General features: G+C 48.1%; 1 long non-coding RNA gene and 1 pseudogene across 2 annotated transcripts in view; both read left to right on the forward strand.

Annotated features, from left to right (window-relative positions):
• LOC137624339 (uncharacterized) overlaps window positions 1-27,329 on the forward strand; it is a 165,230-nt gene that overhangs the window by 99,681 nt on the left and 38,220 nt on the right. The gene's annotated exons all lie outside the window — the stretch shown is intronic.
• LOC137625124 (5S ribosomal RNA) lies at window positions 26,395-26,513 on the forward strand (annotated as a pseudogene).

The raw sequence follows: 27,329 nt of genomic DNA on the forward strand, positions 1-27,329 counted from the left end.
CTCAGTTGCAGCCGATTTGGGAGCACAAGGAGGACACGGGGGAGAGTCACCAGTATACCTCTTCAGCCCGGACTCAAGGACATTCATCTCGACCTGTCTCCAGACCCTCCCCCGTCACGTCGCCCTACAGCACGATGTTGGATACATCGCAACGTCCCTCGCCTTCGAGTAATACTACTCTGTGACGCAGGTGCTACAAGCTGGAGTCTGGAAGCGTCTAATGACCTTCGCAGCCCGCTTCCTGCAGGGCGTGACCCACAGGAGTCTCGATACGTTTTCTATCGCTCTGTGGTGGCTACGCAACAGCTGGTCTAACCTCAGGCTCCTTTTTGGACAGGTAGCAGAAGGTTGAGGGCATTGTTATCAGGTTTTAGTCTGCATGAACGAAAGAAGTATGTCTGGCCCTTATTTCTTTCTTCATCATCCCCTCTACGGGGAGGCAGCATCCTGGTCTCTGCATAGCTGACCTTGAACCTCTGCAGGTAAACCATGCTTCCTTGTGTTCCGAGTATTGAGTAAATACTGTCGCATCCCCCATACCCTGACGAGGTGGTATTGGGAACGTCCTAACCCAGAGTTCCTTCTGGAACTCCAGATCAACTGCCTAGGACGGGTCACACTTCTTCCTCCACACACAAGCTTATGTAGGCCACACGGTTCCTTGCGGAGCAAGGAGCTTGTGAGGTGCAGGGACTCCTTTTCTCGAGTGCGACTCACTCGGATTCTGAGTCCCCGGGTAAAGCCAAAGCCAGTATGGCTGGGGACTTTCCACCCTTCCTAATGGGTAAATCACCCATTGTAAATAGCGTGGTTTGTATTTAGGTTACGGAACAAATGACAAATTCGAAGATAATTTGTATTTTTCCTAACCATACAAACCTTAGCTATTTACACATATTTGCCCGCCAGCCCTGTCCCCCAAGACAAGTCCTACCTCTAAGTGAAAGTGAGCATTCATCTGTGTGTGAGGGGGGGAGGGGTAACTAGCTACCACTCCCCTACCCCCCCCCCCGCTAACTAGCGCGGGGGTAATACACCCTCGTTAAATTCTAATGGCTCGCCATTTCAGCTGCGCTAAAAGGTAAACCCATTGTAAATAGCTAAGGTTTGTATGGTTAGGAAAAATACAAATTATCTTCGAATATGTCATTTTTCGAACATTTATTCAGGAAATAACAAAGTATCAGTGAAAATTATCAGTGTCAAAAAACGGATTTTGAGCGAAGCGAAAAATCTATTTTTGGGTGAGATAGCCATGACGTCCTGATGGAAGGTTCCTTTAGTAGCTTCTTAGGGTATATTTAACTACAGGGATATTCCCAGAGAATTAACCCTGGATAGGTTGGCCTACGCTACTCGGACACCCCATTAAGGGTATACTCAGCCGTGAGCGACCCCGACTCCAAAAATATAAATATAAATGATACCCATCTACAAAATAACTATTTATTATAAATATATTAAAAATTTAAGTATACAAAAAAAAAAAGATAACGTAAATATTCACAAAAAATAGAAATATACATATACACATAAATCCCTTTAGGGACACCTTCTTAGATGGCAAAGCAACAGCTTGTAATTGCTGGAAATGAGTTGGACCCATAGAAGTCAAGATCTGAAATGAGAAAAAAAGGGTAACTTTTTTGGGCCAAAAAAATTTGTCCAAATTTCATGATTTTTTTGGGGTACCCAAATGAAATAGGAAGAGGCTAAATTTTTTATAAAATAAACTCATATTATCCTAGAACAGAAATACATAATAAAATGTGCACTAAGATTTAATTTACTGTTATATCAGGGGCGAAATCTAAAGGTCATTTTTTGACGGCCTAGTTTCACAATGTAAATTTCTTATGAAAATCATTGTATCTCCTATAAAATATGATATTTATGCATTAAAATATACCAAAATATCACGAATTCTATACAGAACAAGAATATATAGAGATATGCCAACTTACCTTTCGGGTATGTCAACAAAATGGCCGCAGACCGCAACAACTCTTACAGCCCAAACTACCACTTGAAATGAAGAATGAGGTTGCAAGCTCCATATTATAATCAATATCTCTTTTTAACTCCATTAGAAGTGTGTTGATGACATCCATGCCGAGGGAATACTGCCTGCTGGCCATTATTGAAGATAAATTCAAAATAAATAGAAAAAAATCAGAAATTTGCAAAAAATAAAAAAATTTCATAAATTAGCATTTGAGGGAAAATGGACCTCATGGCAATATATGGCATCTAAGCCAAAACCAATGTCATGCAAGTGGTAGACACACCATCCACCCACACTTTCCAACTATAAAGAACCAAACAAGTATCAACACTGTTCGACAATTTATAATTAGGTAATAACTTTGCTGTTTGATCACTTACCCCTATAAAGGTATTTCAGGGTCGAGGTCGACCCCTGGGGGGGGGGGGGGGTAAAAAAACGGGGAAGGAGGGAAGTTAGACGAAAATCAGTCCTAAGTAAGTGATAAATATTTACTACACTCCCTGGAGAAAGAGATCAATCTGGTCTCCAAGGCAGGACGAAGTAAGTATTCAGGTAGGAATATTACCACAGCATGAGTGAGTATATAATATAAGTATATCTATATTATTCTTCTCTTTCAGAAGGAAGGGGTTAAATGAAACTATGACAATCATATATTTCATAATAATTAATAGGAGCGGAGAGAGACGCACATGTAATAAAATAGACATTTTATTTCATAGATTGCAGATTATTGTGATAACAATTGCAATAATAAATGTAAAGTTAATTCACAACAATAAAGAATAATGCACATAGAAAATAAAAGACTTCAATCTTGAATCTGAAAGAAATTCACTTTTAGAAACATAAGTTCCAGAGGAACGTCAGTCTTTTTCAAAGTAAAACACATCATGCCCTAGAGCATGTGGCACTCATGTGAAGTGTCTGACATTTCACCTTGATAAGAACAGTCTATTAGAAACACTAAGTGTCCATGAAATCACTATGTATCACAAAAGGATCAACACAGGCACCCGTCGAGTTAAAGTCCCAAGTAATTCACTGTTCTATGCAGAGTTAAACGGCAGGTTTCATAACACTACCTGCGGCTACCACGAAATGTTGCTTCGCGTAGTGCTTGAAGAAAACGCGCGACGATTTCCACCCTGTGAAGCTCTTGAGGCTTTCGAAATCCATGCTCTGGAAGAAGTTCAGAGAAGACGCGACTTTTCTAGGATCATGACCTGCGGGTGTACTGTCAGGATCCGCTCTGCGAATGAAGTAGGTGATTTTCGCTCTTAGCTGTTTCAGTGACAAGTCACTACCCGATGTTTCTCCTTTGAAGAGTTGTCCTCCACCGCAGTCTGAAGTTCTTCGAAGATAGACCTTAAGACTCTCCACTGGGCATAGAGAGACATCTTCCTTCAGGGGGCAGATTCTCCAAGGGCCCCATCTCTTGGTGGGTAGTTCATTCTTTGCGAGAAACGTCGGATCAGGGAAGAGGGTAAGCTCTCCTGTATCTGCGAACAGGATATGACCCTCTTCTCTTGATAATGCCACTATTTCGCTGACTCGGGCTCCCGAGGCGAGAGCAAAAAGGAAGATAACTTTTTGAGTCAGGTCTTTTAGAGGGCACGAATCGTTGTCCAGGTTAGAGGCAAAATTGAGCACCTTGTCCAGGGACCAGGAGATAGGTTTTGGTGGAGGTGCTGGGCGTAGTCTAGCGCATGCCTTTGGTAATTTATTGAAGATATCGCTGGACAGATCAATCTGGAAGGCGTACAGTAGTGGTCTAGTCAAAGCCGATTTGCAGGTGGAAATCGTGTTGGCTGCTAAGCCTTGTCCATGAAGGTGAATGAAGAAGGACATGCAAAAATCAATGGTGATTTCCGTAGGATTTTTTGCTTTGACGAACGAGACCCACTTTCTCCAGGAAGATTCGTATTGCCGTCGTGTGGATTCGGTCTTGTATTACTCGAGGAAGTTAAGACTTTTCTTCGAGATTCCAAACCTTTTCTTTGCGGCTAAGGAGAGTGATGAAGCGAAGACAGTCGACTTCTGTACTTGTTGAGAGAGAACCGGGCCCGGTAGGGGGATCAGCGTGGGCTGCAGCTCCAGGACCAGAGGGTACCAATTGCTCCGGGGCCACTTTGGAGCCACTAGGGCCGCTGTCCCTTTGAAGGTTCTCAGTTTGGCGAGGACTTTCAGCAGAAGGTTGGGGGGAGGGAACAGGTATATCCTGGACCATCTGTTCCAATCCAGTGACATGGCATCCACTGCTTCTGCCTTGGGGTCCTCATACGGGGCCACATATTGCAAAGAGATCGATCTGAAGTTCCGGGACTTGGTGAGAGATGAAGGAGAATGATCTTGCGTCTAAAGAACATTCCGACTCTATTGGGCTTGTCCGTGATAGAGCATCCGCCGTCACGTTGCGGAATCCTTGTAGGTGAACTGCAGACAGGTGCCATTTCTTCTTTTCTGCCAGACGAAAGATTGGAAGAAGTACCTGATTTATCTGGGGCGATCTCGAGCCCTGACGATTGAGACACCTGACTACCACCGAGTTGTCCAGAGTCAGACAGATGTGGATCGAGGGAGGCGGGGGGAGTTTCTTCAGGGTGAGAACTGCCATGGCCTCCAAGATGTTGATGTGAAACGTCTTGAATAGGGGAGACCATGTTCCTTGAACCTGTCGTTGGTGGGAGTGACCTCCCCAACCCTCCAGTGAAGTGTCCGTGTGGATGTTGATCAATGGAGGCGGGTGTTGAAGAGGAATGGACCTTTTCAGGGCCTTTGCTTCCGACCACGGCTTTAATAGTGAGCGAAGTCTGTTTGGAAGAAGTCTCTTGAGGTCTCTTCGAGCGATGGATGCGAAACGTCTCCAGACTCCCGCGTCATCCTTTAGCTGTGCGCGAAGCACTGGGTTTGTCACAGAGGCGAACTGTAGAGAGCCGAGAACTTGTTCCTGCTGTCGTCTTGAGATCCGTTTGGATTTCAGAAGTCTTCTGACAGACCCTGCTATTTCCTTTCATTTTCTTCTGTGGGATGGAAAGGCGGTGTGACTGAAGATCCCAATGGATTCCCAACTATTGGAACTTCTGAGCTGGAGAGAGGCGAGATTTCTCGGTGTTTATCTTGAATCCCAGATGCTCTAGGAACTGGGTGACTTTGTTGCAGGCTCTTACACAATCTTCGGGCGATGTCGCCCAGACTAGCCAGTCGTCTAGGTAGGCCATCACTTGGACGCCCTGAAGACGGAGTTGTTGGACGATGGCGTCTGCCAGCTTGGTGAAGATCCGTGGAGCCACGTTGAGCCCAAAGGGCATGGCCCTGAAGGCGTAACTTTTCCTTTGGAGTCGAAATCCTAGGTAGGAGGAAGCGTGATGATTCATTGGAACGTGCCAGTAGGCATCCGCCAGGTGTATGGAGACCGTATAGGCCCTTTGAGGAAGAAGGGTCCTTATTTGTTGCAGAGTCAGCATCTTGAACTTGTTGTTTGCAATGAACTTGTTGAGAGGGGATAAGTCTAGAATGACTCTTGAGTTTGTCGGAGTCCTTCTTGGGAACGCAAAATAGTCTATCTTGGAACCTGGTTGACTTTACCCTCCTGATCACCTTCTTGTTCAAGAGTTCTAGGACATATTCTTCCAGGAGGGGGGTTGACTGTTGGAAGAATTGCTAGAAGGCTGGGGGTGGTTGCGTCCAGCTCCAGCCTAGTCCCTTCTTGACAATGCTGTGTGCCCAGGGTTCGAAGGTCCAACGATCCTGGAATTGTTGGAGTCTTCCTCCCACCGGAAGCACTTCATTGCTTCTGGTGTCCCGAGGGTTTGCCACCTCGGCCGCTAGCTCCCCTTCCTCCTCTGCCTCTGGAGGGACAGCGGGACGAATCTCTGCCGGAACCTCTGTTTGAGCCCCTACCTCTGGGACGAAAGGTAGTAGCGTGTTGCTCATACGCAGGGTTAAATACCGGTGACTGCGACACCACTGGTTGGGGGACCAACTGAAAGGTCTGCTGTGGCTGTGTGGCTACTTGGGGAGTAGCGGTACCCGGAAACTGCCGTCTCTGTTGACGTTGCTGGGGTTTCGGCTTTTGAGATTTCCTCTTAGGTTGAGGGTCATCGTCCTGAGAGGATTTCCTTTTTCTTGACATGCCCCACTTATGGAGAAAGTTCCTATTCTCCGTGGCGGCCTTGTCTGCAATCTCTTTCACCAGGGAGGAGGGAAAGATATATTTACCCCAGATATTGGAGGAAATCAGCCTCCGGGGTTCGTGTTTCACCGTCGCGTTGGCAAACACGAATTGACGACAGGCTCTGCGAGCCTTAGTGAAGCTATACAGGTCCTTTGTCACCGTTTCCAATTGTGTTATGGCGAGGACCATATAAAAATCCGGGACTCTAGTATCCCCGGCCATAAGTTCTAGCTGTACCTGGAGGGACAGCGATGCGGCAAGCCTCTCCTTCGTATCCTGTTCCCTACGAAGGAGGTGATCATTTAGCCTTGGGAGGTCCTCATTGAACTGACGACCGGCTACGTCAGGCTCTAACTTCCCCACCGTGAAGGTTGACTGGACGTCTTTCCAGTGCCTATCATCGGGAGGTACAGTAAGGGAGAAGGGTCTGCACTCCTCCAGTGCAGGGCAAGGTTTCCCTTCCTCCACTGCCTTTAAGACGGCTGTGAAGGCCTTTTCGATGAAAGGGAAAGTCGCATCATTCGGCGCAACGAAGGTTGGATGCTTCTTACTAAGCGCCGGCATCTTGGAGGTGGTGAAACCCCTACTCTTCACCGCCTGGGCTAGCATAGCCTGGGCCTTCGCGAGATCGAACACGATAACCTCCTTCGGTTCGGTCTCCTCCTTTGAGGCTGGTTCAGACTTGAGCTGGACGTAACAGTCCGGATAAGCCTTGAAGTTCGGGAAGAATTCCACTTCTTCCAACAAGATAGAGCCAACCCTTTCACTGATGTAGATCTTTCCAGTCGCGATTGGCATATGCTCGGCATATCTCCATGGGTTAGCTTCCGAGCAAGTGGGGAGGTCCTTAACCGAAATCCGTTTCGGTTGTTTAAAATTAACTAGAGTAGACCGGAATTGCTCCTGGGTTTCTCGTAGCTTTCTTTCCATGAGAGCTTCAAGTATCTTGAAGACCTCCTGAGTGGCCGATGGAAGAAGGTCCGGGGTGGCGGAAGTTGAAGGAACAGGTTCCTCGGACGGTGCAGGAGTCGCTGCGGGAGTAAGAGCGGGAGCGACCTCGGTCTCCGAATCAGGATATTCCACCTGATCTTCCTCATAGTCGAGTTCCTCGCCCATGAGGTTCTTCTCCGTCTCTTCTGACACTTCCGACATACGTTCCACGTTATCGGAATCCAAATGGCTCTCATGCATGGACTGGGCCATGACAATATCAGGTTCCACCACGAGCTGGACGGTGGGGATATGATCACGGGGGACCACAGAGTCTTTGGATGCCTTTGGGAAAAGCAAGGCCCTCAAATCTTCGCTGGCGAGATACGGTCCGGTGGCGTTCTTCTGGAAGCCACGCACCCATTTGCATAGCTTCTCTCGAGCGTTGTCCCTTGCCTCCGCGGAAGGAGGGTCGTCGAACGCCTCGGCCAAACGACTCTTGCAGACTGTACAGTTCTGCAGGTCCCAGTATTTCAGGTCGCCTTTCTTGGCGGCGCAGGGGGCGTGGGTCCGGCACGCCTTGTGCCCGTAGAAGTCCGGGCGCTTCACTCCACAGAAGTTGCTTTCACACTTCATATACTCCTCCTGTAAAAGAAAGAGATAATGAGTACATGGAAGGCATAAGAATGACTTACATTTCTCTAAAATTAAGATAACTTAATCTAAATTTTTAAGCATTAAAGTAATTCACAAGGTATTATAATGCCTGAGAATAATGAGCGAGAAAGGAAGTAGATAGACACATACTTGTGAATCCCGCCCAGTCGGTTACCGTGACCTTATCAGTAGGCAATTTCTTTTGTGGCCGAAGGTCACAAAACGGTAGAAGCTAAGCCTCTAACAGAAATTACCCGCGAGGTGTAGCAGGGACTGAGACCACTCAGATCCCTGGAGTAGAAGGGGAATAGGAGAAACCCCTTATTAGATATAGGTTCCGGCAATCGGCTGCACTAAGACACACAGCGTATGCTGGAATATTGTAATGTGCAATCAAACAGCACAGCCACAATTTTAGATGGTAAGAAAATACCTATATATAGAAGTGGCTAAGCCATCTGGCTGCAGTATGTAGGCTGTCGGCATGTTGTCGGCAGGTATGAGAAGGGGTGCATGTCCCTTAACGTCTCCGGAGGGTGCCGGCAGACCGACGACACGCCGGAGGCCGGTCCTGTAGGGTGGAAGGCATCAAGACAGACACATTGAGTATCTTAAAATATAATACCATCGCGGCGACCGCCGGCACAGCGGCGGGTCGCCGGCAGGAGGCGGTGGCTCCGGCAGCCGAAGGCTGACGGCCTGGTGAGCTTGGATCAATTCATAAGATAGATATGTATATGGTTGTATACCTAGACCGCCGGCAATCAATGCCGGCACGCCGGTGGCCGGTTCCGAAGGTCGGCCAGCTGTTACTAGGTAAAATGAGGGGTGGGACGTCGGCTGTATGTCGACGGAAGGCGGCAGCCTCCGGAAAACGGAAGGCTGACATCTTAGAGGGGGGAGGGCATCTTATGAAAGAATGTCACCTGAGGTAATGGCGGTATCGCCGGCAGTAGAGGCGGCAAGGGACCGGCACCAGGATAGAAGGAGAGAAAGGTACGGAGGGATGGAAGGGGTAAGATCTCATACCCCTCCGGCATCCATCTGGAGAGAGTGCACTCATGATAGAAGTGGATACTCCTAGCCTCCGGCGGCAGGGAGCCGGCAGTTGGCCGGGTGCCTCGGATAACCCAAGGGAGGGTTAGAGGGCACTCAAGAAGGGGGAAACCCCCGCCGGCCGGACCGCTGCCGGCAACCATCCCCATAGAACGCTATGAAGGGTGTGTGTACCAGAGGGCCAGCTCAGCAGGAGAAAAAGTTAGCCCTACCACTCCACTCAAGGGAGGAGTTGTAGGACTAAGGACAGATGTGTGTAGGCAAGCCTACACCAAAGGGATAGGTGGGGAGGGGGAAGATGAAGGGTCTTTCTATAGGGGAGACTGTATGAGAACGGCCACCAAGGAGAGGGAGAACGCTCCCTAACCTAGGTTAGGTAGCCCAGAATGAGAATGGTACAGGAGTACCGTTCAAAACTATAATAGGGCAGAGTCAACCCCCAGAGCTTAACCTAGAGAAGGAGGGCTAACTCCTAGGCTAGGCAAGCTTGAAAGACACATCGCAAGTTGCAGGGAGGAAGGAATAACCCAACCAGGTGCAACTGAGGAAGGGCAGAGCCGGTCCTTATTTCTCGGTCACGACCCTAAGGGAGGGTCATTCCCTTAGGGTAGACAGAGAAGCGATAAATACTGTTTGTAGACAAGATTCCCCTATATAGAAGGGGAAGCAAGGCCACACAGAGGGAACGCCCGCAGGCAGGGGGATTAGGGAGCATATAGGGGTTCCTACATTAGGTTAGGGTGGAAAGATACGCAATCAACCCGGTCCCGTATATGGTCCCCGAAGGCGAAAACACTTACATCACAGTTAATAGTATGTTTAATAATGCCACAATCTTCATAACTTAACCTAGGAACACTGGTATATATCATGCATGAAAACAAGCACTAGGATATCCAGCCTAGGGGCTAAGCTAGCGATCTAGTATGGGGTCGAATGGCGACCGAGTCTGATGAGCGCTAAAACACGATATAAGTAATTCCTAGCTATGAAGACTAAATAACTAATAATATTAATTAGTTAAATGACCGGAGAAGGCTGTTCTGGCTAACTAAATAAAGCATGCGATATGAACAGCGACGCCACAAAATGGCGCGTCCGGGATCGGCACAGCTCTGCCACAAAACTCAATATTTTACGAAAAGTAGAAGTTACTTTACGGCTAGAGCTTATTTAAACAATACTGGGACCTGGTACTCAACTTTCCAGAAGAAGGCGAGGCTGAAGGTAGCGACATAACGGCGATGTAAGCAGATGAAAAACGCACTCAAGGAAAATCCGACTAAAGCAAGGAGCTACAGGCAGAAGAATGGGGACGGACGTGACGTCATTTAGCAATGGCGCCCGTTTGTTTACGTTTCGAGTACCAAAAGCAGCCACGGACGAGTGTAACTGTGGAACGGCTCCCCAGTTATTCTCCACCTTTCCATATCGAAGTGTTAACTCTATATGGGGTGCAGATAGCTATGTGGCGTGTTAATACATGCGTCCCCTGTTGATATACGATATCCTAGAGGGAAACCTTTAGGGTACTCGCACCAGAAATTAGAATTCTGTGATAACCTTTAGTTTAATTCTCTGGGAATATCCCTGTAGTTAAATATACCCTAGGAAGCTACTGAAGGAACCTTCCATCAGGACCTCATGGCTTGAGCCCAAAAATGTGGTGTATTATGGTGCCTTTACCGGTAATACAAGCGGTTTTCTATTTTCCCGGACGGCATCTGACGTCCGGATTTTACACTGTGCCCCCATTCCTTGTTTAGTCCTAGGCACAGGTCCTATTTCGGACAAGTGTCCTTCACTTATTTTGTAAGTTATGTTTTTAAAGAAAGAGAATATAGGTAGTCTGTCAATGTGATTTTAATATAGGTAGTCTAATGATCAATGTGACTTAATGCAGGTCTATGGAAAATCACTGGAAAAATAATATTAAACCAATTGGATAATTTTAGTTTTTTTCAATAGCTAATTAGTAGGGCGCTTCTGCAATAGATGGCGTTGCTAAAGCGCACTTTTTTTTTTCTATATACTGTAACTGTCTTTGGTTCGTAACAAAGACTATATACCGAAGGAAGATAGGAAGGCTGAGCCTAATAGCACTCAAATGAGTGTGTGAATAAAAGATACCAGATACTCCTATGCAAAACGAATGGCTCCATCTATTGAGCGAGCGGTCAATCATTCAGAGCGGCAACGCTTACTGGAATATAGGATGGAATTTAATTGTAAATTTTGCGACATATTTGTTCATAATTTGCATTACTACGTCAGTATATTTAAACGGATTTTGAGCGAAACGAAAAATCTATTTTTGGGTGAGATAGCCATGACGTCCTGATGGAGGGTTCCTTCAGTAGCTTCCTTGGGTATATTTAACTACAGGGATATTCCCAGAGAATTAAACTAAAGGTTATCACAGAATTCTAACTTCTGGTGCGAGTACCCTAAAGGTTTCCCTCTAGGATATCGTATATCAACAGGGGACGTATGTATTAACACGCCACATAGCTATCTGCACCCCATATAGAGTTAACACTTTGATATGGAAAGGTGGAGAATAACTGGGGAGCCGTTCCACAGTTACACTCATCCGGGGGTGCTTTTGGTACTCGAAACGTAAACAAACGGGCGTCATTGCTAAATGACGTCACGTCCGTCCTCATCCTGAGGCCAGCTTCTTGCTAATCTCCATGATACAGCAGGACAGGGCGGGGCCTGAAAGGCTGGACTAGAATAGACGGGAGGGTCCATCAGGACGTCATGGCTATCTCACCCAAAAATAGATTTTTCGCTTCGCTCAAAATCCGTTTTTTGGGCTCAAGCCATGACGTCCTGATGGAAGTGTACCAGAGAATTAATGTATCGTGGAAAATTTCCCCTTTTAAGCAAGTGCCAACGGCTCCGAATAGAGGTATGTAATGTGTCCTCGTTAGAGTTTCCGTGGGGATCCAGCTTCCTGCCCCCCTGGCAGAGAAGTCCCGGCGGATCATACCAAAATCCGAAGTGATCATTGAAGGGCTACTCACCCCGCGGAGAGTTCGTGCAGGACTCGGAGATAAGACAGGAGGTTAATATTCGGGTAGGAATATTCTCAAGCATAGGTAAGTGATAATTAATCACTACACTCCTTTGGAGGAGAGATCAATCTGGTCTCGAAGGCAGGACGAAGGTAAGTATTCAAGTAGGAATATTACACAGCATGAGTGAGTATATAATACAAGTAAATTCATATTATTCTTCTCATTCCAAAAGGAAGGGGTTAAATGAAACTATGACAATCATGTATTTCATAAAAATAATAGGAGCGGAGAGAGACGCACATGTAATAAAATAGACATTTTATTTCATAGATTGCAGATTATAGTGATAACAATTGCAATAATAAGTGTAAAGTTAATTTACAATAATAAAGAATAATGTACATAGAAAATAAAAGACTTCAATCTTGAATCGAAAGAAATTTCACTTTTAGAAACACAAGTTCCAGAGGAACGTCAGTCTTTTTCAAAGAAAAACACATCATGCCCTAGAGCATGTGGCACTCATGTGAAGTCTATGACATTTCACCTTGATAAGAACAGTCTATTAGAAACATTAAGTGTCCATGAAATCACTATGTATCACACGAGGGTCAACACAGGCACCCGTAGAGTTAAAGTCCCAAGTAACTTGCTGTTCTATGCAGAGTTAAACGGCAGGTTTCATAACACTACCTGCGGCTACCACGAAATGTTTAACTTCATGCACTTGCTTCGTGTAGTGCTTGAAGAAAACGCACGACGATTTCCACCCTGTGAAGCTCTTGAGGCTTTCGAAATCCATACTCTGGAAGAAATTCAGAGAAGACGCGACTTTTCTAGGATCATGACCTGCGGGTGTACTGTCAGGATCCGTTCTGCGAATGAAGTAGGTGATTTTCGCTCTTAGTTGTTTCAGTGATAGGTCGCTACCCGATGTTTCTCCTTTGAAGAGTTGACCTCCACCAAAGTCTGAAGTTCTTCGAAGATAGACCTTAAGACTCTCCACTGGGCATAGAGAGACATCTTCCTTCAGGGGGCAGATTCTCCAAGGGCCCTATCTCTTGGTGGGTAGTTTATTCTTTGCGAGAAACGTCGGATCAGGGAAGAGGGTAAGTTCTCCTGTATCTGTGAACAGGATATGACCCTCGTCTCTTGACAGTGCCACTATTTCGCTGATTCGGGCTCCCGAGGCGAGAGCAAAAAGGAAGATAACTTTTTGAGTCAGGTCTTTTAGAGGGCACGAAACGTTGTCCAGGTTAGAGGCAAAATGGAGCACCTTGTCCAGGGACCAGGAGATAGGTTTTGGCGGAGGTGCTGGGCGTAGTCTAGCGCATGCCTTTGGCAGTTTATTGAAGATATCACTGGACAGATCAATCTGGAAAGCGTACAGTAGTGGTCTAGTCAAAGCCGATTTGCAGGTGGAAATCGTGTTGGCTGCTAAGCCTTGTCCATGAAGGTGAATAAAGGACATGCAGAAATCAATGGTGATTTCCGTAGGATTTTTTGCTTTGACGAACGAGACCCACTCTCTCAAGGAAGATTCGTATTGCCGTCGTGTGGATTCGGTCTTGTATTCCTCGAGGAAGTCTAGACTTTTCTTCGAGATTCCAAACCTTTTCTTTGCGGCCAAGGAGAGAAAATCATGAGATGAAGGTCCCTGACTTTCAGTGATGAAGCGAAGACAGTCGACTTCTGTACTTGTTGAGAGAGAACTGGGCCCTGTAGGGGGATCAGCGTGGGCTGCAGCTCCAGGACCAGAGGGTACTAATTGCTCCGGGGCCACTTGGGAGCCACTAGGGCCGCTGTCCCTTTGAAGGTTCTCAGTTTGGCGAGGACTTTCAGCAGAAGGTTGGGGGGAGGGAACAGGTATATCCTGGACCATCTGCTCCAATCCAGTGACATGGCATCCACTGCTTCTGCCTTGGGGTCCTCGTACGGGGCCACATATCGAGGAAGTTGATTGTTGTCGCTCGTTGCAAAGAGATCGATCTGAAGTTCCAGGACTTGGTGAGAGATGAAGGAGAATGATCTTGCGTCTAGAGACCATTCCGACTCTATTGGGCTTGTCCGTGATAGAGCGTCCGCCATCACGTTGCGGAATCCTTGTAGGTGAACTGCAGACAGGTGCCATTTCTTCTTTTCTGCCAGACGAAAGATCGGAAGAAGTACCTGATTTATCTGGGGCGATCTCGAGCCCTGACGATTGAGACATCTGACTACCACCGAGTTGTCCAGAGTCAGACGGATGTGGATCGAGGGAGGCGGGGAGAGTGTCTTCAGAGTGAGAAGAACCGCCATGGCCTCCAAGATGTTGATGTGAAACGTCTTGAATAGGGGAGACCATGTTCCCTGAACCTGTCGTTGGTGGGAGTGACCTCCCCAACCCTCCAGTGAAGCGTCCGTGTGGATGTTGATCGATACAGGCGGGTGTTGAAGAGGAATGGACCTTTTCAGGGCCTTTGCTTCCGACCATGGCTTTAGTAGCAAGCGAAGTCTGTTTGGAAGCCGTCCCTTGAGGTCTCTTCGAGCGATGGATGCGAAACGTCTCCAGACTCCCGCGGCATCCTTTAGCTGTGCGCGAAGCACTGGGTTTGTCACAGAGGTGAACTGTAGAGAGCCTAGAACTTGTTCCTGCTGTCTTCTTGAGATTCGTTTGGATTTCAGAAGTCTTCTGACAGACCCTGCTATTTCCTTCCTTTTCTTCTGCGGGATGGAGAGGCGGTGTGACTGAAGATCCCAATGGATTCCCAACCATTGGAAGTTCTGAGCTGGAGAGAGGCGAGATTTCTTGGTGTTTATCTTGAATCCCAGATGTTCTAGGAACTGGGTGACTTTGTTGCAGGCTCTTACACAATCTTCGGGCGATGTCGTCCAGACCAGCCAGTCATCTAGGTAAGCCAGCACTTGGACGCCGCGAAGGCGGAGCTGTAGGACGATGGCGTCTGCCAGCTTGGTGAAGATCCGTGGAGCCACGTTGAGCCCAAAGGGCATGTCCCTGAAGGCGTAACTTTTCCTTTGGAGTCGAAATCCTAGGTAGGAGGAAGCGTGATGATTCATTGGAACGTGCCAGTAGGCATCCGCCAGGTGTATGGAGACCGTGTAGGCCCCTTGAGGAAGAAGGGTCCTTATTTGTTGGAGAGTCAGCATCTTGAACTTGTTGTTTGCAATGAACTTGTTGAGAGAGGATAGGTCTAGAATGACTCTGAGTTTGTCGGAGTCCTTCTTGGGAACGCAAAATAGTCTCCCTTGGAACCTGGTTGACTTTACCCTCCTGATCACCTTCTTGTTCAAGAGTTCTAGGACGCATTCTTCCAGGAGGGGGGTTGACTGTTGGAAGAATTGCTGGAAGGCTGGGGGTGGTTGCGTCCAGCTCCAGCCTAGTCCCTTCTTGACGATGCTGTGTGCCCAGGGATCGAAGGTCCAACGATCCTGGAATTGGCGGAGTCTTCCTCCCACTGGAAGCACTTCATTGCTTCTGGTGTCCTGAGGGTTTGCCACCTTGGCCGCTAGCTCCCCTTCCTCCTCTGCCTCTGGAGGGGCGGCGAGACGAATCTCTGCCGGAACCTCTGTTTGAGCCCCTACCTCTGGGACGAAAGGTAGTAGCATGTTGCTCAAATGCAGGGGTAAAGACCGGTGACTGTGACACCACCGGCTGGGGGACCAACTGAAAGGTCTGCTGTGGCTGTGTGGCCACTTGGGGAGTAGCGGAACCTGGAAACTGCCGTCTCTTTTGACGTTGCTGGGGTTTCGGTTTCTGAGACTTCCTCTTAGGTTGAGGGCCATCGTCCTGAGAGGATTTCCTTTTTCTCGACATGCCCCACTTGTGGAGAAGGTTCCTGTTCTCCGTGGCGGCCTTGTCTGCAATCTCTTTCACCAGGTAGGAGGGAAAGAGATATTTACCCCAGATATTGGAGGAAATCAGCCTCCGGGGTTCGTGTTTTACCGTCGCACTAGCAAACGCCGAATTCTCGACAAGCTCTGCGAGCCTTAGTGAAGCTGTGTAGGTCCTTAGTCACCGTTGCCAAGTGTGTTCTGGCTAGGACCATGTAAAAGTCCGGGACTCTAGTGTCCCCGGCCATAAGTTCAAGCTGTACCTGGAGGGACAGCGAGGCGGCAAGCCTCTCCTTCGTATCCTGTTCCCTACGAAGGAGGTGATTATTTAGCCTTGGGAGGTCCTCATTGAACTGACGACCGGCTATGTCAGGCTCTAACTTCCCCACCGTGAAGGTTGACTGGACGTCTTTCCAGTGCCTATCATCGGGAGGTACGGTAAGGGAGAAGGGTCTGCACTCCTCCAGTGCAGGGCAAGGTTTCCCTTCCTCCACTGCCTTTAAGACCGCTGTGAAGGCCTTTTCGATAAAGGGGAAGGTCGCAGCATTCGGCGCAATGAAGGTTGGGTGCTTCTTACTGAGCGCCGGCATCTTGGAGTTGGTGAAACCCCTACTCTTCACCGCCTGGGCTAGCATAGCCTGGGCCTTCGCGAGATCGAACACGATTACTTCCTTCGGTTCGGTCTCATTCCCCTCTTAATGAGAGAATGCCTTGATGAAGTCATAGAGCTTCAGCACGGCATTCCATTCCCATGCTGAATCTTGGTGACGGGCAAGAGGGCTCTCGAACTTCGGGAAATTGCTCCCCCAGTTCGAATCTAAATTTCTCTCTTTCATCTTTTTCTTCTGCTTAATATTACTTCGACCTTCTCCTAATTTTATCAACTTTCTTTCATCTTGCTGTCCTATCTCTATGATTATTATTTTTCTTAGTTTTATATATATATATGTAGATGTATGCATATATATATATTTATTTATTTTATTTGTTCATTTATTTATTTATCTATTTTTTTTTCTATTTTATTTAAATGGCGTGGATATTTCCACATTCGTTATTACTGCCTGCTTAGATGAATGGGAGAAGGGATCACAGTTGGGAGGTATTCGCATTCAAAGCTATATATGAGAGTATTGGATGATCTCAGCCATCCCAAAGATGGTTTGGACCTTTTTGGCGGAACTACTCTCAAGGGTTGGGTCATCGGAATCCAGGGGGATCCAATCCTTGAGGTGGGACTCTTGGCTTTTGGCTGGAAGCCCATCATTACAGATATGGGGAGGATGATTCCATATTACTTTGGTCTCAGTCCTAACAGGCAGGTTTAGCTTACACCTGTGCCTCTATATCTGTTTTGATGCTATCCTTCGGGTAGGGTATGGAGTGGACCATCTGGGAAGTATACTCTCATTGTGCCGATAGTGGAGAATACAAATTTCCTTTCCAACGTATGATACTTTCTTATAATTCTCAAGCAGGTACCCCAACAAAACAACAACAAAAAACATGAAAATCCCACCCTTAAATATGGACGCTTCAAATACTGACTCCCCATCCCCTGGATTTTCTGACTCCCCCCCGGCACTGTTGACGATTTCTGCTACTGTAATTAAGGAAAATTCTGTTGACAACCTTCGAACTAAAAAGGACCACTCTACTGATGTTAAAAAATCTAGCAATTTGGGTAACACAGGGAAACTACGATTCCTTCATGTTTCCCAAATCCCATTAGAGACAAATTATGATGATATATATAGAGCATTTGAGTGCTATGGATTGATAAAGGAAATAAGGATGAGACTTGGAGATGAAAAATGGGACTCTTGGATATCTTTTGAAAGTCTTGATGAAGCGTTTAATGCCATAAGTAATATTATTAGTATCAAAATTAACGAATTGAACATCATGGGAGCTCTTTGTGATAAGGTCCCAAAGGAATTGGATGTGTACAAACCTGCTGATTGGTTTGAAAAAGATAGAAATGTACCCATGCCTTCACAGAGAAAACCCAAACCACCAATGTGGCTCTTAGCTGAACCTAAAGGGATAATAGGGAATTATTTTAAGATATGTAAGTTTATCCAAAAAAAAGTAGGAACCATAGCACCTGGAGATACATCCTGTTTTGGGAAGAATAGTTATCTCATCCATGCCAAATCTTCGACTCAGTCTGCAATACTGTCTAACTTACAGACAGGCAGTGATGAAATTACATTGGAAATGAAACCTCATCTAAATTTTAGTTATAGAAGGGGAGTGGTCTTTAATAAGGACCTGTATGAATTTACAGAGGAGGAGATACTTTCTATGTGTCCATTAAATGTATGGAAAGTGCATAAGGTTCCTGGAACTTCAATGATTATACTTACTTTCCAGGATGCTGATGTACCTTTCCATATTTTTATTGAAAATGAAAGGATTAAAGTTCGGCCTTTCAAACAAAAGCCCCTGCAATGTTTTAATTGTTTTAAATTTGGACACCCATCCAAAGTTTGCAAAAATGGAAAAATGTGTGGTATTTGCTCCAAAACTTATCATGGAGAATGTACACTTGAGGCCAGGTGTTCAAATTGCAATTTGAATCATAAATCAACTGATAGGAGATGCGAACTGTATAAGTTGGAGGAAGCTGCCCTAAACAAATCAAGTTTAGAACACATAAGTGTGGGACATGCAAAAAGACTGTTGAATAAATCAACCAGCTATGCAAAGGCCTTAAAATCAAAGGTAAATTTACCACAGGAGACAGCAACCCCACCTAGCACTGCCAGTAATCCTAAGAAAAGAAATACAACCTCTGATAATAAAGTACTGCATGACAAGGTAATCATATTGCCTTCTGAGGCTCTGCCACAGCGTATTAAAAATGGGTCATTGCCCATTTCTGTACAGCCTTCGTCCCCCATTACCAACAATAGTACTAACCTCTCCCAGGCCATGTCCTTGCCTGATTTGATGGAGATGCCACCTGACACCAAGTTACCAGGTGCACCTGTGTTGGGGAAGGTGCATAAACCTGGTAGCTCAAAACCTACTAATCGGAAAAGAGAGAGACCTCCATCTCTCTCGCCCCCTTCCATAAGAAATATCAAAATTACGACGTCAAATAAATATGATGATTTGTCTGTTGATATTTCTGATCTGGAAGTCAATTTAAATAAATCGGAAATTCAAGTGGAGGTCCACCAACCTCCTCAACAATCAGATCAAAAAGACAAAAAGAAAATCATAAATGCTAAACCCAATCTATCAAGACCCTCTTTAATAAAACCACCGGGAAATAGTGTTAGATCAAAAACTGCTAATGGGAAGACTCCATCCAAGGGGTCTACCAAATTATAAACCATAGTTTTTTCCTCCATTTTGCAATGGAATTGTCAGGGTTTAAGGGCCAAATATGAAGAACTTAAGCTCCTTATTCATGAGCATTCCCCCATAATTATTTGTCTACAGGAGAGCAAACTTGATCATAATACCCCTTGTCCTCGCGAATACATTAGTTATAGGACACCATATGATCACCAAGTGGGGAGCCATGGCGGAAGTCTCATATACGTTCGTCGAGATGTTCCCCAAGTTTCTCTGTCTATTCGTACACCTCTGCAGGCAGTGGTTGTACAGATTGACATAGGGCGAAAATATACAATTTGTTCTCTGTACTTGCCTCCAAATGATAACATTTTGTATGACAACTTAGTGGAGGTGATTCAACAACTCCCTCAACCTTTTCTTTTACTTGGAGATTTGAATGGTAGACATCCTTTGTGGGGTGATGTTTTAGCAAACACGAGGGGAAATATCATATCATCAATTGTGGAAAATGAAGATGTGGGACTCCTTAATACAGGAGAGCCCACACACTTTCATGTCCAGACAGGTACCTTGTCATGTATTGACCTATCAATCGTAAACTCTAATTGCCTTCTCGACTTCGATTGGAGAATATTAGATGATTGGCATACTAGTGATCACGCACCAATCATTATAAACACCAACAATGGTCCACCTTTACAGGGATCGCCACGATGGAATCTTGACAAGGCGGACTGGGATAAATTTCGTGAGCTAAGCGAAATTGAGGGGGATGCAGGACAAGTTGAAAATATCGATGATGCCATAGACTTACTGGATGGAACTCTCCATACAGCAGGAGTCAATTCAATTCCCAAAACAACAGGGTTATTCAAACGACGACCAGTCCCGTGGTGGTCTTCAGAACTAACTGCCCTCCTCAGAGCCACAAGAAGATCTCTAACACGATTGCGTAGACGCAGAACTGATGAGAATTTAATTATGTACAAGAAATGTAGAGCACAGTTCCGTCGTGCCATGAAAGAAGCAAGGCGCCAGTCATGGATGTCTTTTGTTTCCTCCATTAACAGTAAAACACCACCATCTTCTGTGTGGAGGAAAGTAAAAAAGATAGCTGGCAAATTCACCCCCAACCCACCACCAGTGTTGAAGGTGAATGGCCAGTATGTAACTGAAGCAAATGATGTTAGCAATGCTCTGGCTAATTATTTTTCAAATGTATCCAGCAAGTGTGAAGGAGCCCCTGGTCACCAGTATAGGAGCGTTGAAGAAAAGAAAATTTTAAATTTTGCAACAAGAAGGGAAGAGTCGTATAATTCTCCTTTCACTGAAAGAGAATTTGATTCCGCACTTGCTCATTGCAATGATACAGCCCCTGGACCCGATGGAATTCCATATGCAATGATTAAACATGTACATTTTAAGACAAAGCTATTTATTTTAAGTATTATTAATAGAATATGGCATGATCATAGTTACCCAAGTGTTTGGGAACTAGCCATTATTTTAGCCTTTTTAAAACCTGGTAAAGACAAGTTTTTAGCAGCAAACTATTGTCCTATTGCATTGACATCTTGTTTATGTAAAATCATGGAGAAGATGGTCAATGCAAGGCTGATGTGGTACCTTGAAAAGAAAGGTATTTTATCACCGATTCAATGTGGATTCCGAAAAATGCACTCAACGACTGATGTGTTGATACGACTAGAGTCTTCTATTTGTGAAGCCTTTGCTTCCAAACAGCACCATGTTACAGTATTTTTTGACCTTGAAAAGGCATATGATACCACATGGAGATATGGTATACTTAAAACCATTCATGAATTGGGATTGAGAGGAGAGCTGCCACCATTTATTCAGGCATTTCTTTCACGTAGAGTTTTTCAAGTGAGAGTTGGGGAAACTCTATCAGAGAGTAAGTGCCAGGAAGAAGGAGTTCTTCAGGGTAGTGTGCTGAGTGTAACCCCTTATGCACTAGCAATTAATGGGATATCCTCAGCCATTCCCCAGGATGTTCTCTCAACATTATTTGTGGATGATCTCTCAATATCATTTGCTGGCACCAGAATGGCAATGGTTGAGAGAAAAATCCAACTCTCTATTGATAAAATTATCCAGTGGGCTGACATGAATGGATTTAAGTTCTCGACAAGTAAAACTACTGTTGTCCATTTTTGTCGTATCCGGGGAGTACATCCAGACCCGGATATATACATTAAAGGTCAACGGATACCATGTGCAAGAGAAGCTAAATTTGTAATTGTTCCGTAACCGAAATACAAACCACGCTATTTACATTGGGTTTACCTTTTAACGCAGCTGAAATGGCGAGCCATTAGGATTTAACGAGGGTGTATTACCCCCGCGCTAGTTAGGGGGGGGGGGGTAAGGGAGTGGTAGCTAGCTAGCCCTCCCCCCCCCCCTCACACACAGATGAATGCTCACTTTCACTTTTGGCTCGGACTGTGACAGACGTCTCTGTCTTGGTCCTCTCTTGGCAGCCATTGTTTGTTTTGTCTTTACTTAATCGCTTACTTTTCTTTTACTCAATATATATGAAAACATGTTTTCATGTTTGTATATATATTTGAGTATAGAAATCAGTAAGTTTCCTTTTCAGATTTGTGTGTGTAGTGTACGTTTTCTACGTGGTGTCCTCGGCAGTTAGGCCTCCACGGCGTAATTTTATGGGTGGCGATCGAGTTTGACTCCAGTCTCTCTCTCTCTCTCTCTCTCTCTTGAGGTCGTTCACCCTTTTACTACGTGTTATTACGCCCTTGTAGCTTCCTTTCCTGGGGGGGTTGCTACGCCGTACGTTTGTCTCAATTAGTTTATGAATCTAATTGTAGTTGTTAATTTTTCAGCTTGTAGAACGATTCCTTTCGAGGTTTTCGTTCTTTCTTTAGTATTCATTCATTTTTAAATTACATAATTACATAATTACATAGTTTCATAATTATAATTGTTATAATTCTGTTATGGTTACAGCTCTCCTTCCGTGAGTGTAAGTGGTTGTGAGGGCACGTGCCTGTTGTGTAATTCTTGTTCCTTTCCCTCGGGATTCCTCTTCGGAGCCTTCCCGGGGGAATGAATGTGTACTAATGATTTTTGTTTTATTTTTGTACAGTTACCGATCTAGTTCGTTTCTGTAATAGGGCAACGGTGTGAGCTGTCTTGTTGAGGCCTGGGGATTCGGCTGTTGCTGCCTCCCCCCTTGTATTTTCGTCAGGGGCGTGTCTCCTTCTACTGGAAGTACTCCCGTGACGACGGACAGCTCTCCAGTTCATTTTAGAACTCTCAGAACTCTTAGAACTCTCCTTGGGCGGGTAACTTTCCTTCCGAGGGAAGTTTTTCCTGTCCAGGCTTGAGTTTTTCCCCTTTTGGGGGGTTCCTCTCTTGCCTTTTTTTCGTGCGACTATGCTATTGGTGCTGAGCGGTCACACCTGCAATTTCGCTCAAGGGGCTGGGCAACTGCAGGAGGTCCCCTTCGGAGGATTGCTCCTTTTAGGTCACTGGCTGACCAGTCTCTTCTACGTAGTGTTTCTCTTTCGTTCGCGAGAGAGTACACTCATAGAGACTCCTCTTCGGAGGATTCTTCTGCTGCTGTTGCTGTTGGCCTCCCTCGCCGTAAGGCCCACCGTCCGCCTCGTCGTAAGGGCCTCTCATCTCCCTATAAGGGTGCTAAGAGGCGCCTTTTTGAATCTCCGTTTGCAGCCTACAACTACTTTTTCATGATCTTCCGCCTTGGTGCAGATGGACAGCAGTCTGATCTCGTCTTCCGACGGGCAACGGTCTTCCCGACGGACAACGGTCTTCCAACGGACATCAGTCTCCCGGCGGACAGGCTACGGTCTTCCGATGGACATCTGTCTCCCGACAGACAACGTTCCCTTCGGGGCAAAGGGTTGCCTCCCACGGGGGTTCTTCCCTTGCGTGTCAGGGTTCCCCTGCGCGCCCTTCTGCTGTGTTCTCTCCTGCTCCTGCTCAGTGTTAGCGCACAGGCGCTCTCCTGCTCATCAGCGCTTCCTGATCGCTAGCGCTCTCCTTTCGCCAGCGCTCTCCTGTTCGTCAGCGCTCTCATGATGATCATCCCTGCTGTTCCTGTTGGTTCCTGTTACGCGCCCTGTGCGCCCACGTTCGCCCTCGCGATCTATAACTTCGGTCCAGGTCTGGGTCAAGGACTCTTCTTCTATGCGCAGGCTTCCACGCGTTGCCTTCTGCTCGTCAGCGATCATCAGCTCGCCAGCGATCATCAGCTCGCCAGCGATCACCTGCTCGCCAGCGTTCACCTGCTCGCCAGCGCGCACAGGCGATTTTAGTATCGCCTATTCAACAGCGTTCTACACGTCTGCGATCTCCGGATCGCCCGCGTGTGTTACAGCCGGCACGCCAACGTTCTCCAACACTTCTGAAAGAACATGGTTCGCCAGCTACTGCTGCGGATGCTGCTCGCCATCGCCCGATCGCCCACCTGCGGAAGCTGCTCGCCATCGCGCGATCGCCCACCTGCGGATGCTGCTCGCCATCGCGCGATCGCCCACCTGCGGATGCTGCTCGCCATCGCCCGATCGCCCACCTGCGGAAGCTGCTCGCCATCGCGCGATCGCCCACCTGCGGATGCTGCTCGCCATCGCGCGATCGCCCACCTGCGGATGCTGCTCGCCATCGCGCGATCGCCCACCTGCGAATGCTGCTCGCCATCGCGCGATCGCCCACCTGCGGATGCTGCTCGCCATCGCGCGATCGCCTTCCTGCGGATGCTGCTCGCCTTCCTGCGGATGCTGCTCGCCATCGCGCGATTGCTACCTGCGGATGCTGCTCGCCATCGCGCGATTGCTACCTGCGGATGCTGCTCGCCATCGCGCGATCGCCCACCTGCGGATGCTGCTCGCCATCGCGCGATGCTCACCTGCGCATGCTGCTCGCCATCGCGCGATGCTCACCTGCGCATGCTGCTCGCCATCGCGCGATGCTCACCTGCGCATGCTGCTCCCCATCGCATGCTGCTCGCCATCGCTCGCCAACGCGTCGACATGCCACAACGAGCCATCGCCAACCTGCGCGTTAGCACTCACCAGCTCACCACCGATCGCCTGTTGATCCATATCGCCAGCGGTCTTCCTCGCCCACGCGGCAGCGCGTTTCCTCGCCATCGGGCTAACGCTTGCGTTCGCCGCCTCGGACTCGTGCACCCTCGCCACCGCTCGCCTGCGCGCCCGCGCGACAGTTCGCCTGTGCGACCGTTCGCCTGCCCGCCCGCGCGACCGCTTGCCTGCGCGCCTGCGCGATCATACGCCTGCGCGCCCACACGCCCACGTGCCTGCATGTCTACGCTCGTGCGCGTCCGCGCACATGCTCTCCAATGTTCGCCCGTGCGCGAACCGACGGTGTTCCGTCGCGCGAACCGACGGTGTTCCGTCGCGCGAGCCGACGGTGTTCCGTCGCGCGAGCCGACGGTGTTCCGTCGCGCGAGCCGACGGTGTTCCGTCGCGCGAGCCGACGGTGTTCCGTCCCGCGAGCCGACGGTGTTCCGTCCCGCGAGCCGACGGGGTTTCGTCCCGCGAGCCGACGGTGTTCCGTCCCGCGAGCCGACGGTGTTCCGTCCCGCGACCCGACGGGGTTCCGTCGCGCGAGCCGACGGTGTTTCTTCGCACGAACGTCGGCTTAATTCATGCAGTATCCATTGCTCGTCTATGGGTTATCGCTCGCCGACCTCCAGCTCTCGCCCTTCCTACCACGCTCTCCCTCCTTCTGCGCTCCTTCGCTCACCTTCGTTTGCGTTCCTGCGTGACCGCGCATGGGCGCTTCCACGTTCGCCCACGCGCAAATCTTTGAATTACCATCGCGCGAGCTCCAGGGAGATTGCGACCACGATTCCCATTGGGGTTTTCGCAGCATAGCCAGCCTGGCGAGTTCTTCTGGAGCGTATTTCCAGAACACGGCCTCACCCCGTACACGCAGAGCATGGCACTTGCAAGAATAGGAAGAAACTTCAGGGAGGTCTGAGCGACACTCCTCTTTCCAGAACCTGGGTTAGCCCTTCCCCGTCATTCCCTGGAAGGATTTTTGGCGTGGGGGGGGGGGGCTTTCTGTTCGAGATTTCTCCATCGGCCAAGGGGTGACTGCTTACCCCTTCCTCTGGGGGCTTACCAGGTCCTTTCCCTCCTCGGTTACGGCCCGAGGTTTGGTTCAAGGAAGCTACAGGAAGATCATGGGTACTTTCCTCCTTTCGAGCTCAGGCACCTTGGCCTTTCGTCGTTAAGTATCTAACTTGCGGACAAGCTCGATGTTGTACCATCTGGACGCGCTGACTGAGGGCTTCCTTCGGGTGTCTCATCTGTGGAGGTCGACGACCTCAGACACCCTTCCATCCTTGAGAAGAGTTTGTTTGTGCCCAAGGACAGAGACTTAGACAGCGGCTGTGCGGAAGAAATCGACTTCCGTTTTCACTCCTCCAAGGCGCTTTCTTCCAGACTCAGCAGGGCTCCAGCGCCCTTTTCTTTCAACCACATCGGCCTAAGTTATCGGCTACGACAACTGGGACAAGGTGTCCAATTGCGGTTTCCTCCTGTCAGGAACAGATGGCACGGGAGGCTCCCCCAGGGAGGCATAGTCCTAAAAGGAGCGGCAGAGTTCACGAACTCTAGGATTGCAGGTTTCTCGCTGGGAGGATGCTTAAGGTTACTCATCCGGATGACAGCTTCCCGATGCCCATTCCCGCACAATCTCTGTGATCAGCCAAGGATATCGCGCCTGCCGTCTCTGTCAGCGAATTCAGTGTCTCTGAACCTCTATGCCATAGTGTCGGCAAGAGTTGCCCGGTTGGGCAGAATGATCCATACCTTAGGCGAAGATCCTCCATAGGATCATCGACGGCTTCACCCCCGGCCTCTTCAGTCGATCCTTTCTTGTAAGGAAGGATCTGAGAGGGGAGTTCCGTAGTCGACCTCTCAGCCCTGATCAAGTTTGTCGAACAAACTTCGGCCAGCGTAGAACAGCAGAATCGATCAGACTGGTAACGAGGCGACAGGACTCCTTAAACCCTGGATCGGAAGGACGGGTACTTCCAGTTTCCATTCCATCCATCTTTCAGGGAGCTCGTCGAATTCAGCCTAGACTGCAAGTATTCCTGCTTATGATGCAGTGTGGCTATCCCGCCGTGGCATAGCAGGTTTTTTTCCCCAGAGAACTCTCCCTGCTTTCCTCATGGCCGCTCAGGTGCAGGCTTCCGCCTCCTCTGCCTTTTGGAGGGCTGGTCAACTCCGGTAGGCTTGAGTTCGACCTTCTTCAGCGCCGGGACAAGCTTCCGGATGCTTACCATGAGTGTGGTTTCATGGTATTTTGCTTGGAGCCTTCTCTTCTTCTGCCTCAACATCTGGAGTATCTGGCCATGATATTGAGTCAACGGCCTTACCACGTTGGAAATCCCGCTTCTCGTCCGTCCAGCGAGGTTAAGCAACGTCGGTTCTGGTCGGTACTTGGATGGGTGACCACCTGGGGACGCCAGATTCTGTTGCCACATCCTCCGAGCCTTCCTTTCAGTTGACTGTGGCAAGACTGAGGAGAGTCACAGTACCTGTTCTCAGTCAAGCAGAGCTTTCAGCCCTACCTTGGAACGTTTCTTAGTTCTCCTTTCCTCGTTGACCCGTCTATGGTCCGAACGGTCGCCTCAGGATAAGTTCCATGTGGGGCGGTCCAAGTTCCGGTGGTTTCAGGCAACGTTTAACCGGACTTCCTGGCCCCTATGGGACCAGCGGAACTATTAGACCTGCAATGGGTGTTGACCTATGGAACCTCTTGATGGTAGTGGATATTCTCGTCCTTTCCCCACATTCTTGATGCTGTTCTCGGACTCGTCAAAGGAAAGGGGGGGAGGCATGTTCCGGTCCAGGCCTATGGTCAAGACCTGAAGGATACCTCTCCATCATTCAGGCAGGCTTAGGGGCCGTAGTGTGGCCCCTCTACAGATCCTACAGCTCCTGCCGAGTCGCCCCTTGCGCGTCGACTTCATGATTCTGGCGTGTTCTAACCAGCAGGAGACGCATTTTCACACCTTCACATCTTGCAGTAGAGATACCGGGATGATGGAGATTATCTCAATACCACCATCGGCTCTCTCATTCCAGGCAGAGGAATGTTCTCTCCGACTATCCGAGCAGAGCCTCGTAGAGAGAGTGTACCTGGGGGTCTTTGACCTTGAGTAACCAGCAAGTCCTGGTCTGGGGGACCTGATCGCGACAGCTTGGAACCTCAAGCTTCCGCTGTTCTTCCCCCCAGTCTCAGACCCCGAGACTCTGGCAAGATGCATTCCGGTGATGGTGGGACAACTTCGACG

The sequence above is a fragment of the Palaemon carinicauda genome, chromosome 31 (genome assembly GCF_036898095.1).
Source record: "Palaemon carinicauda isolate YSFRI2023 chromosome 31, ASM3689809v2, whole genome shotgun sequence".
Classification (NCBI taxonomy): domain Eukaryota; kingdom Metazoa; phylum Arthropoda; class Malacostraca; order Decapoda; family Palaemonidae; genus Palaemon; species Palaemon carinicauda.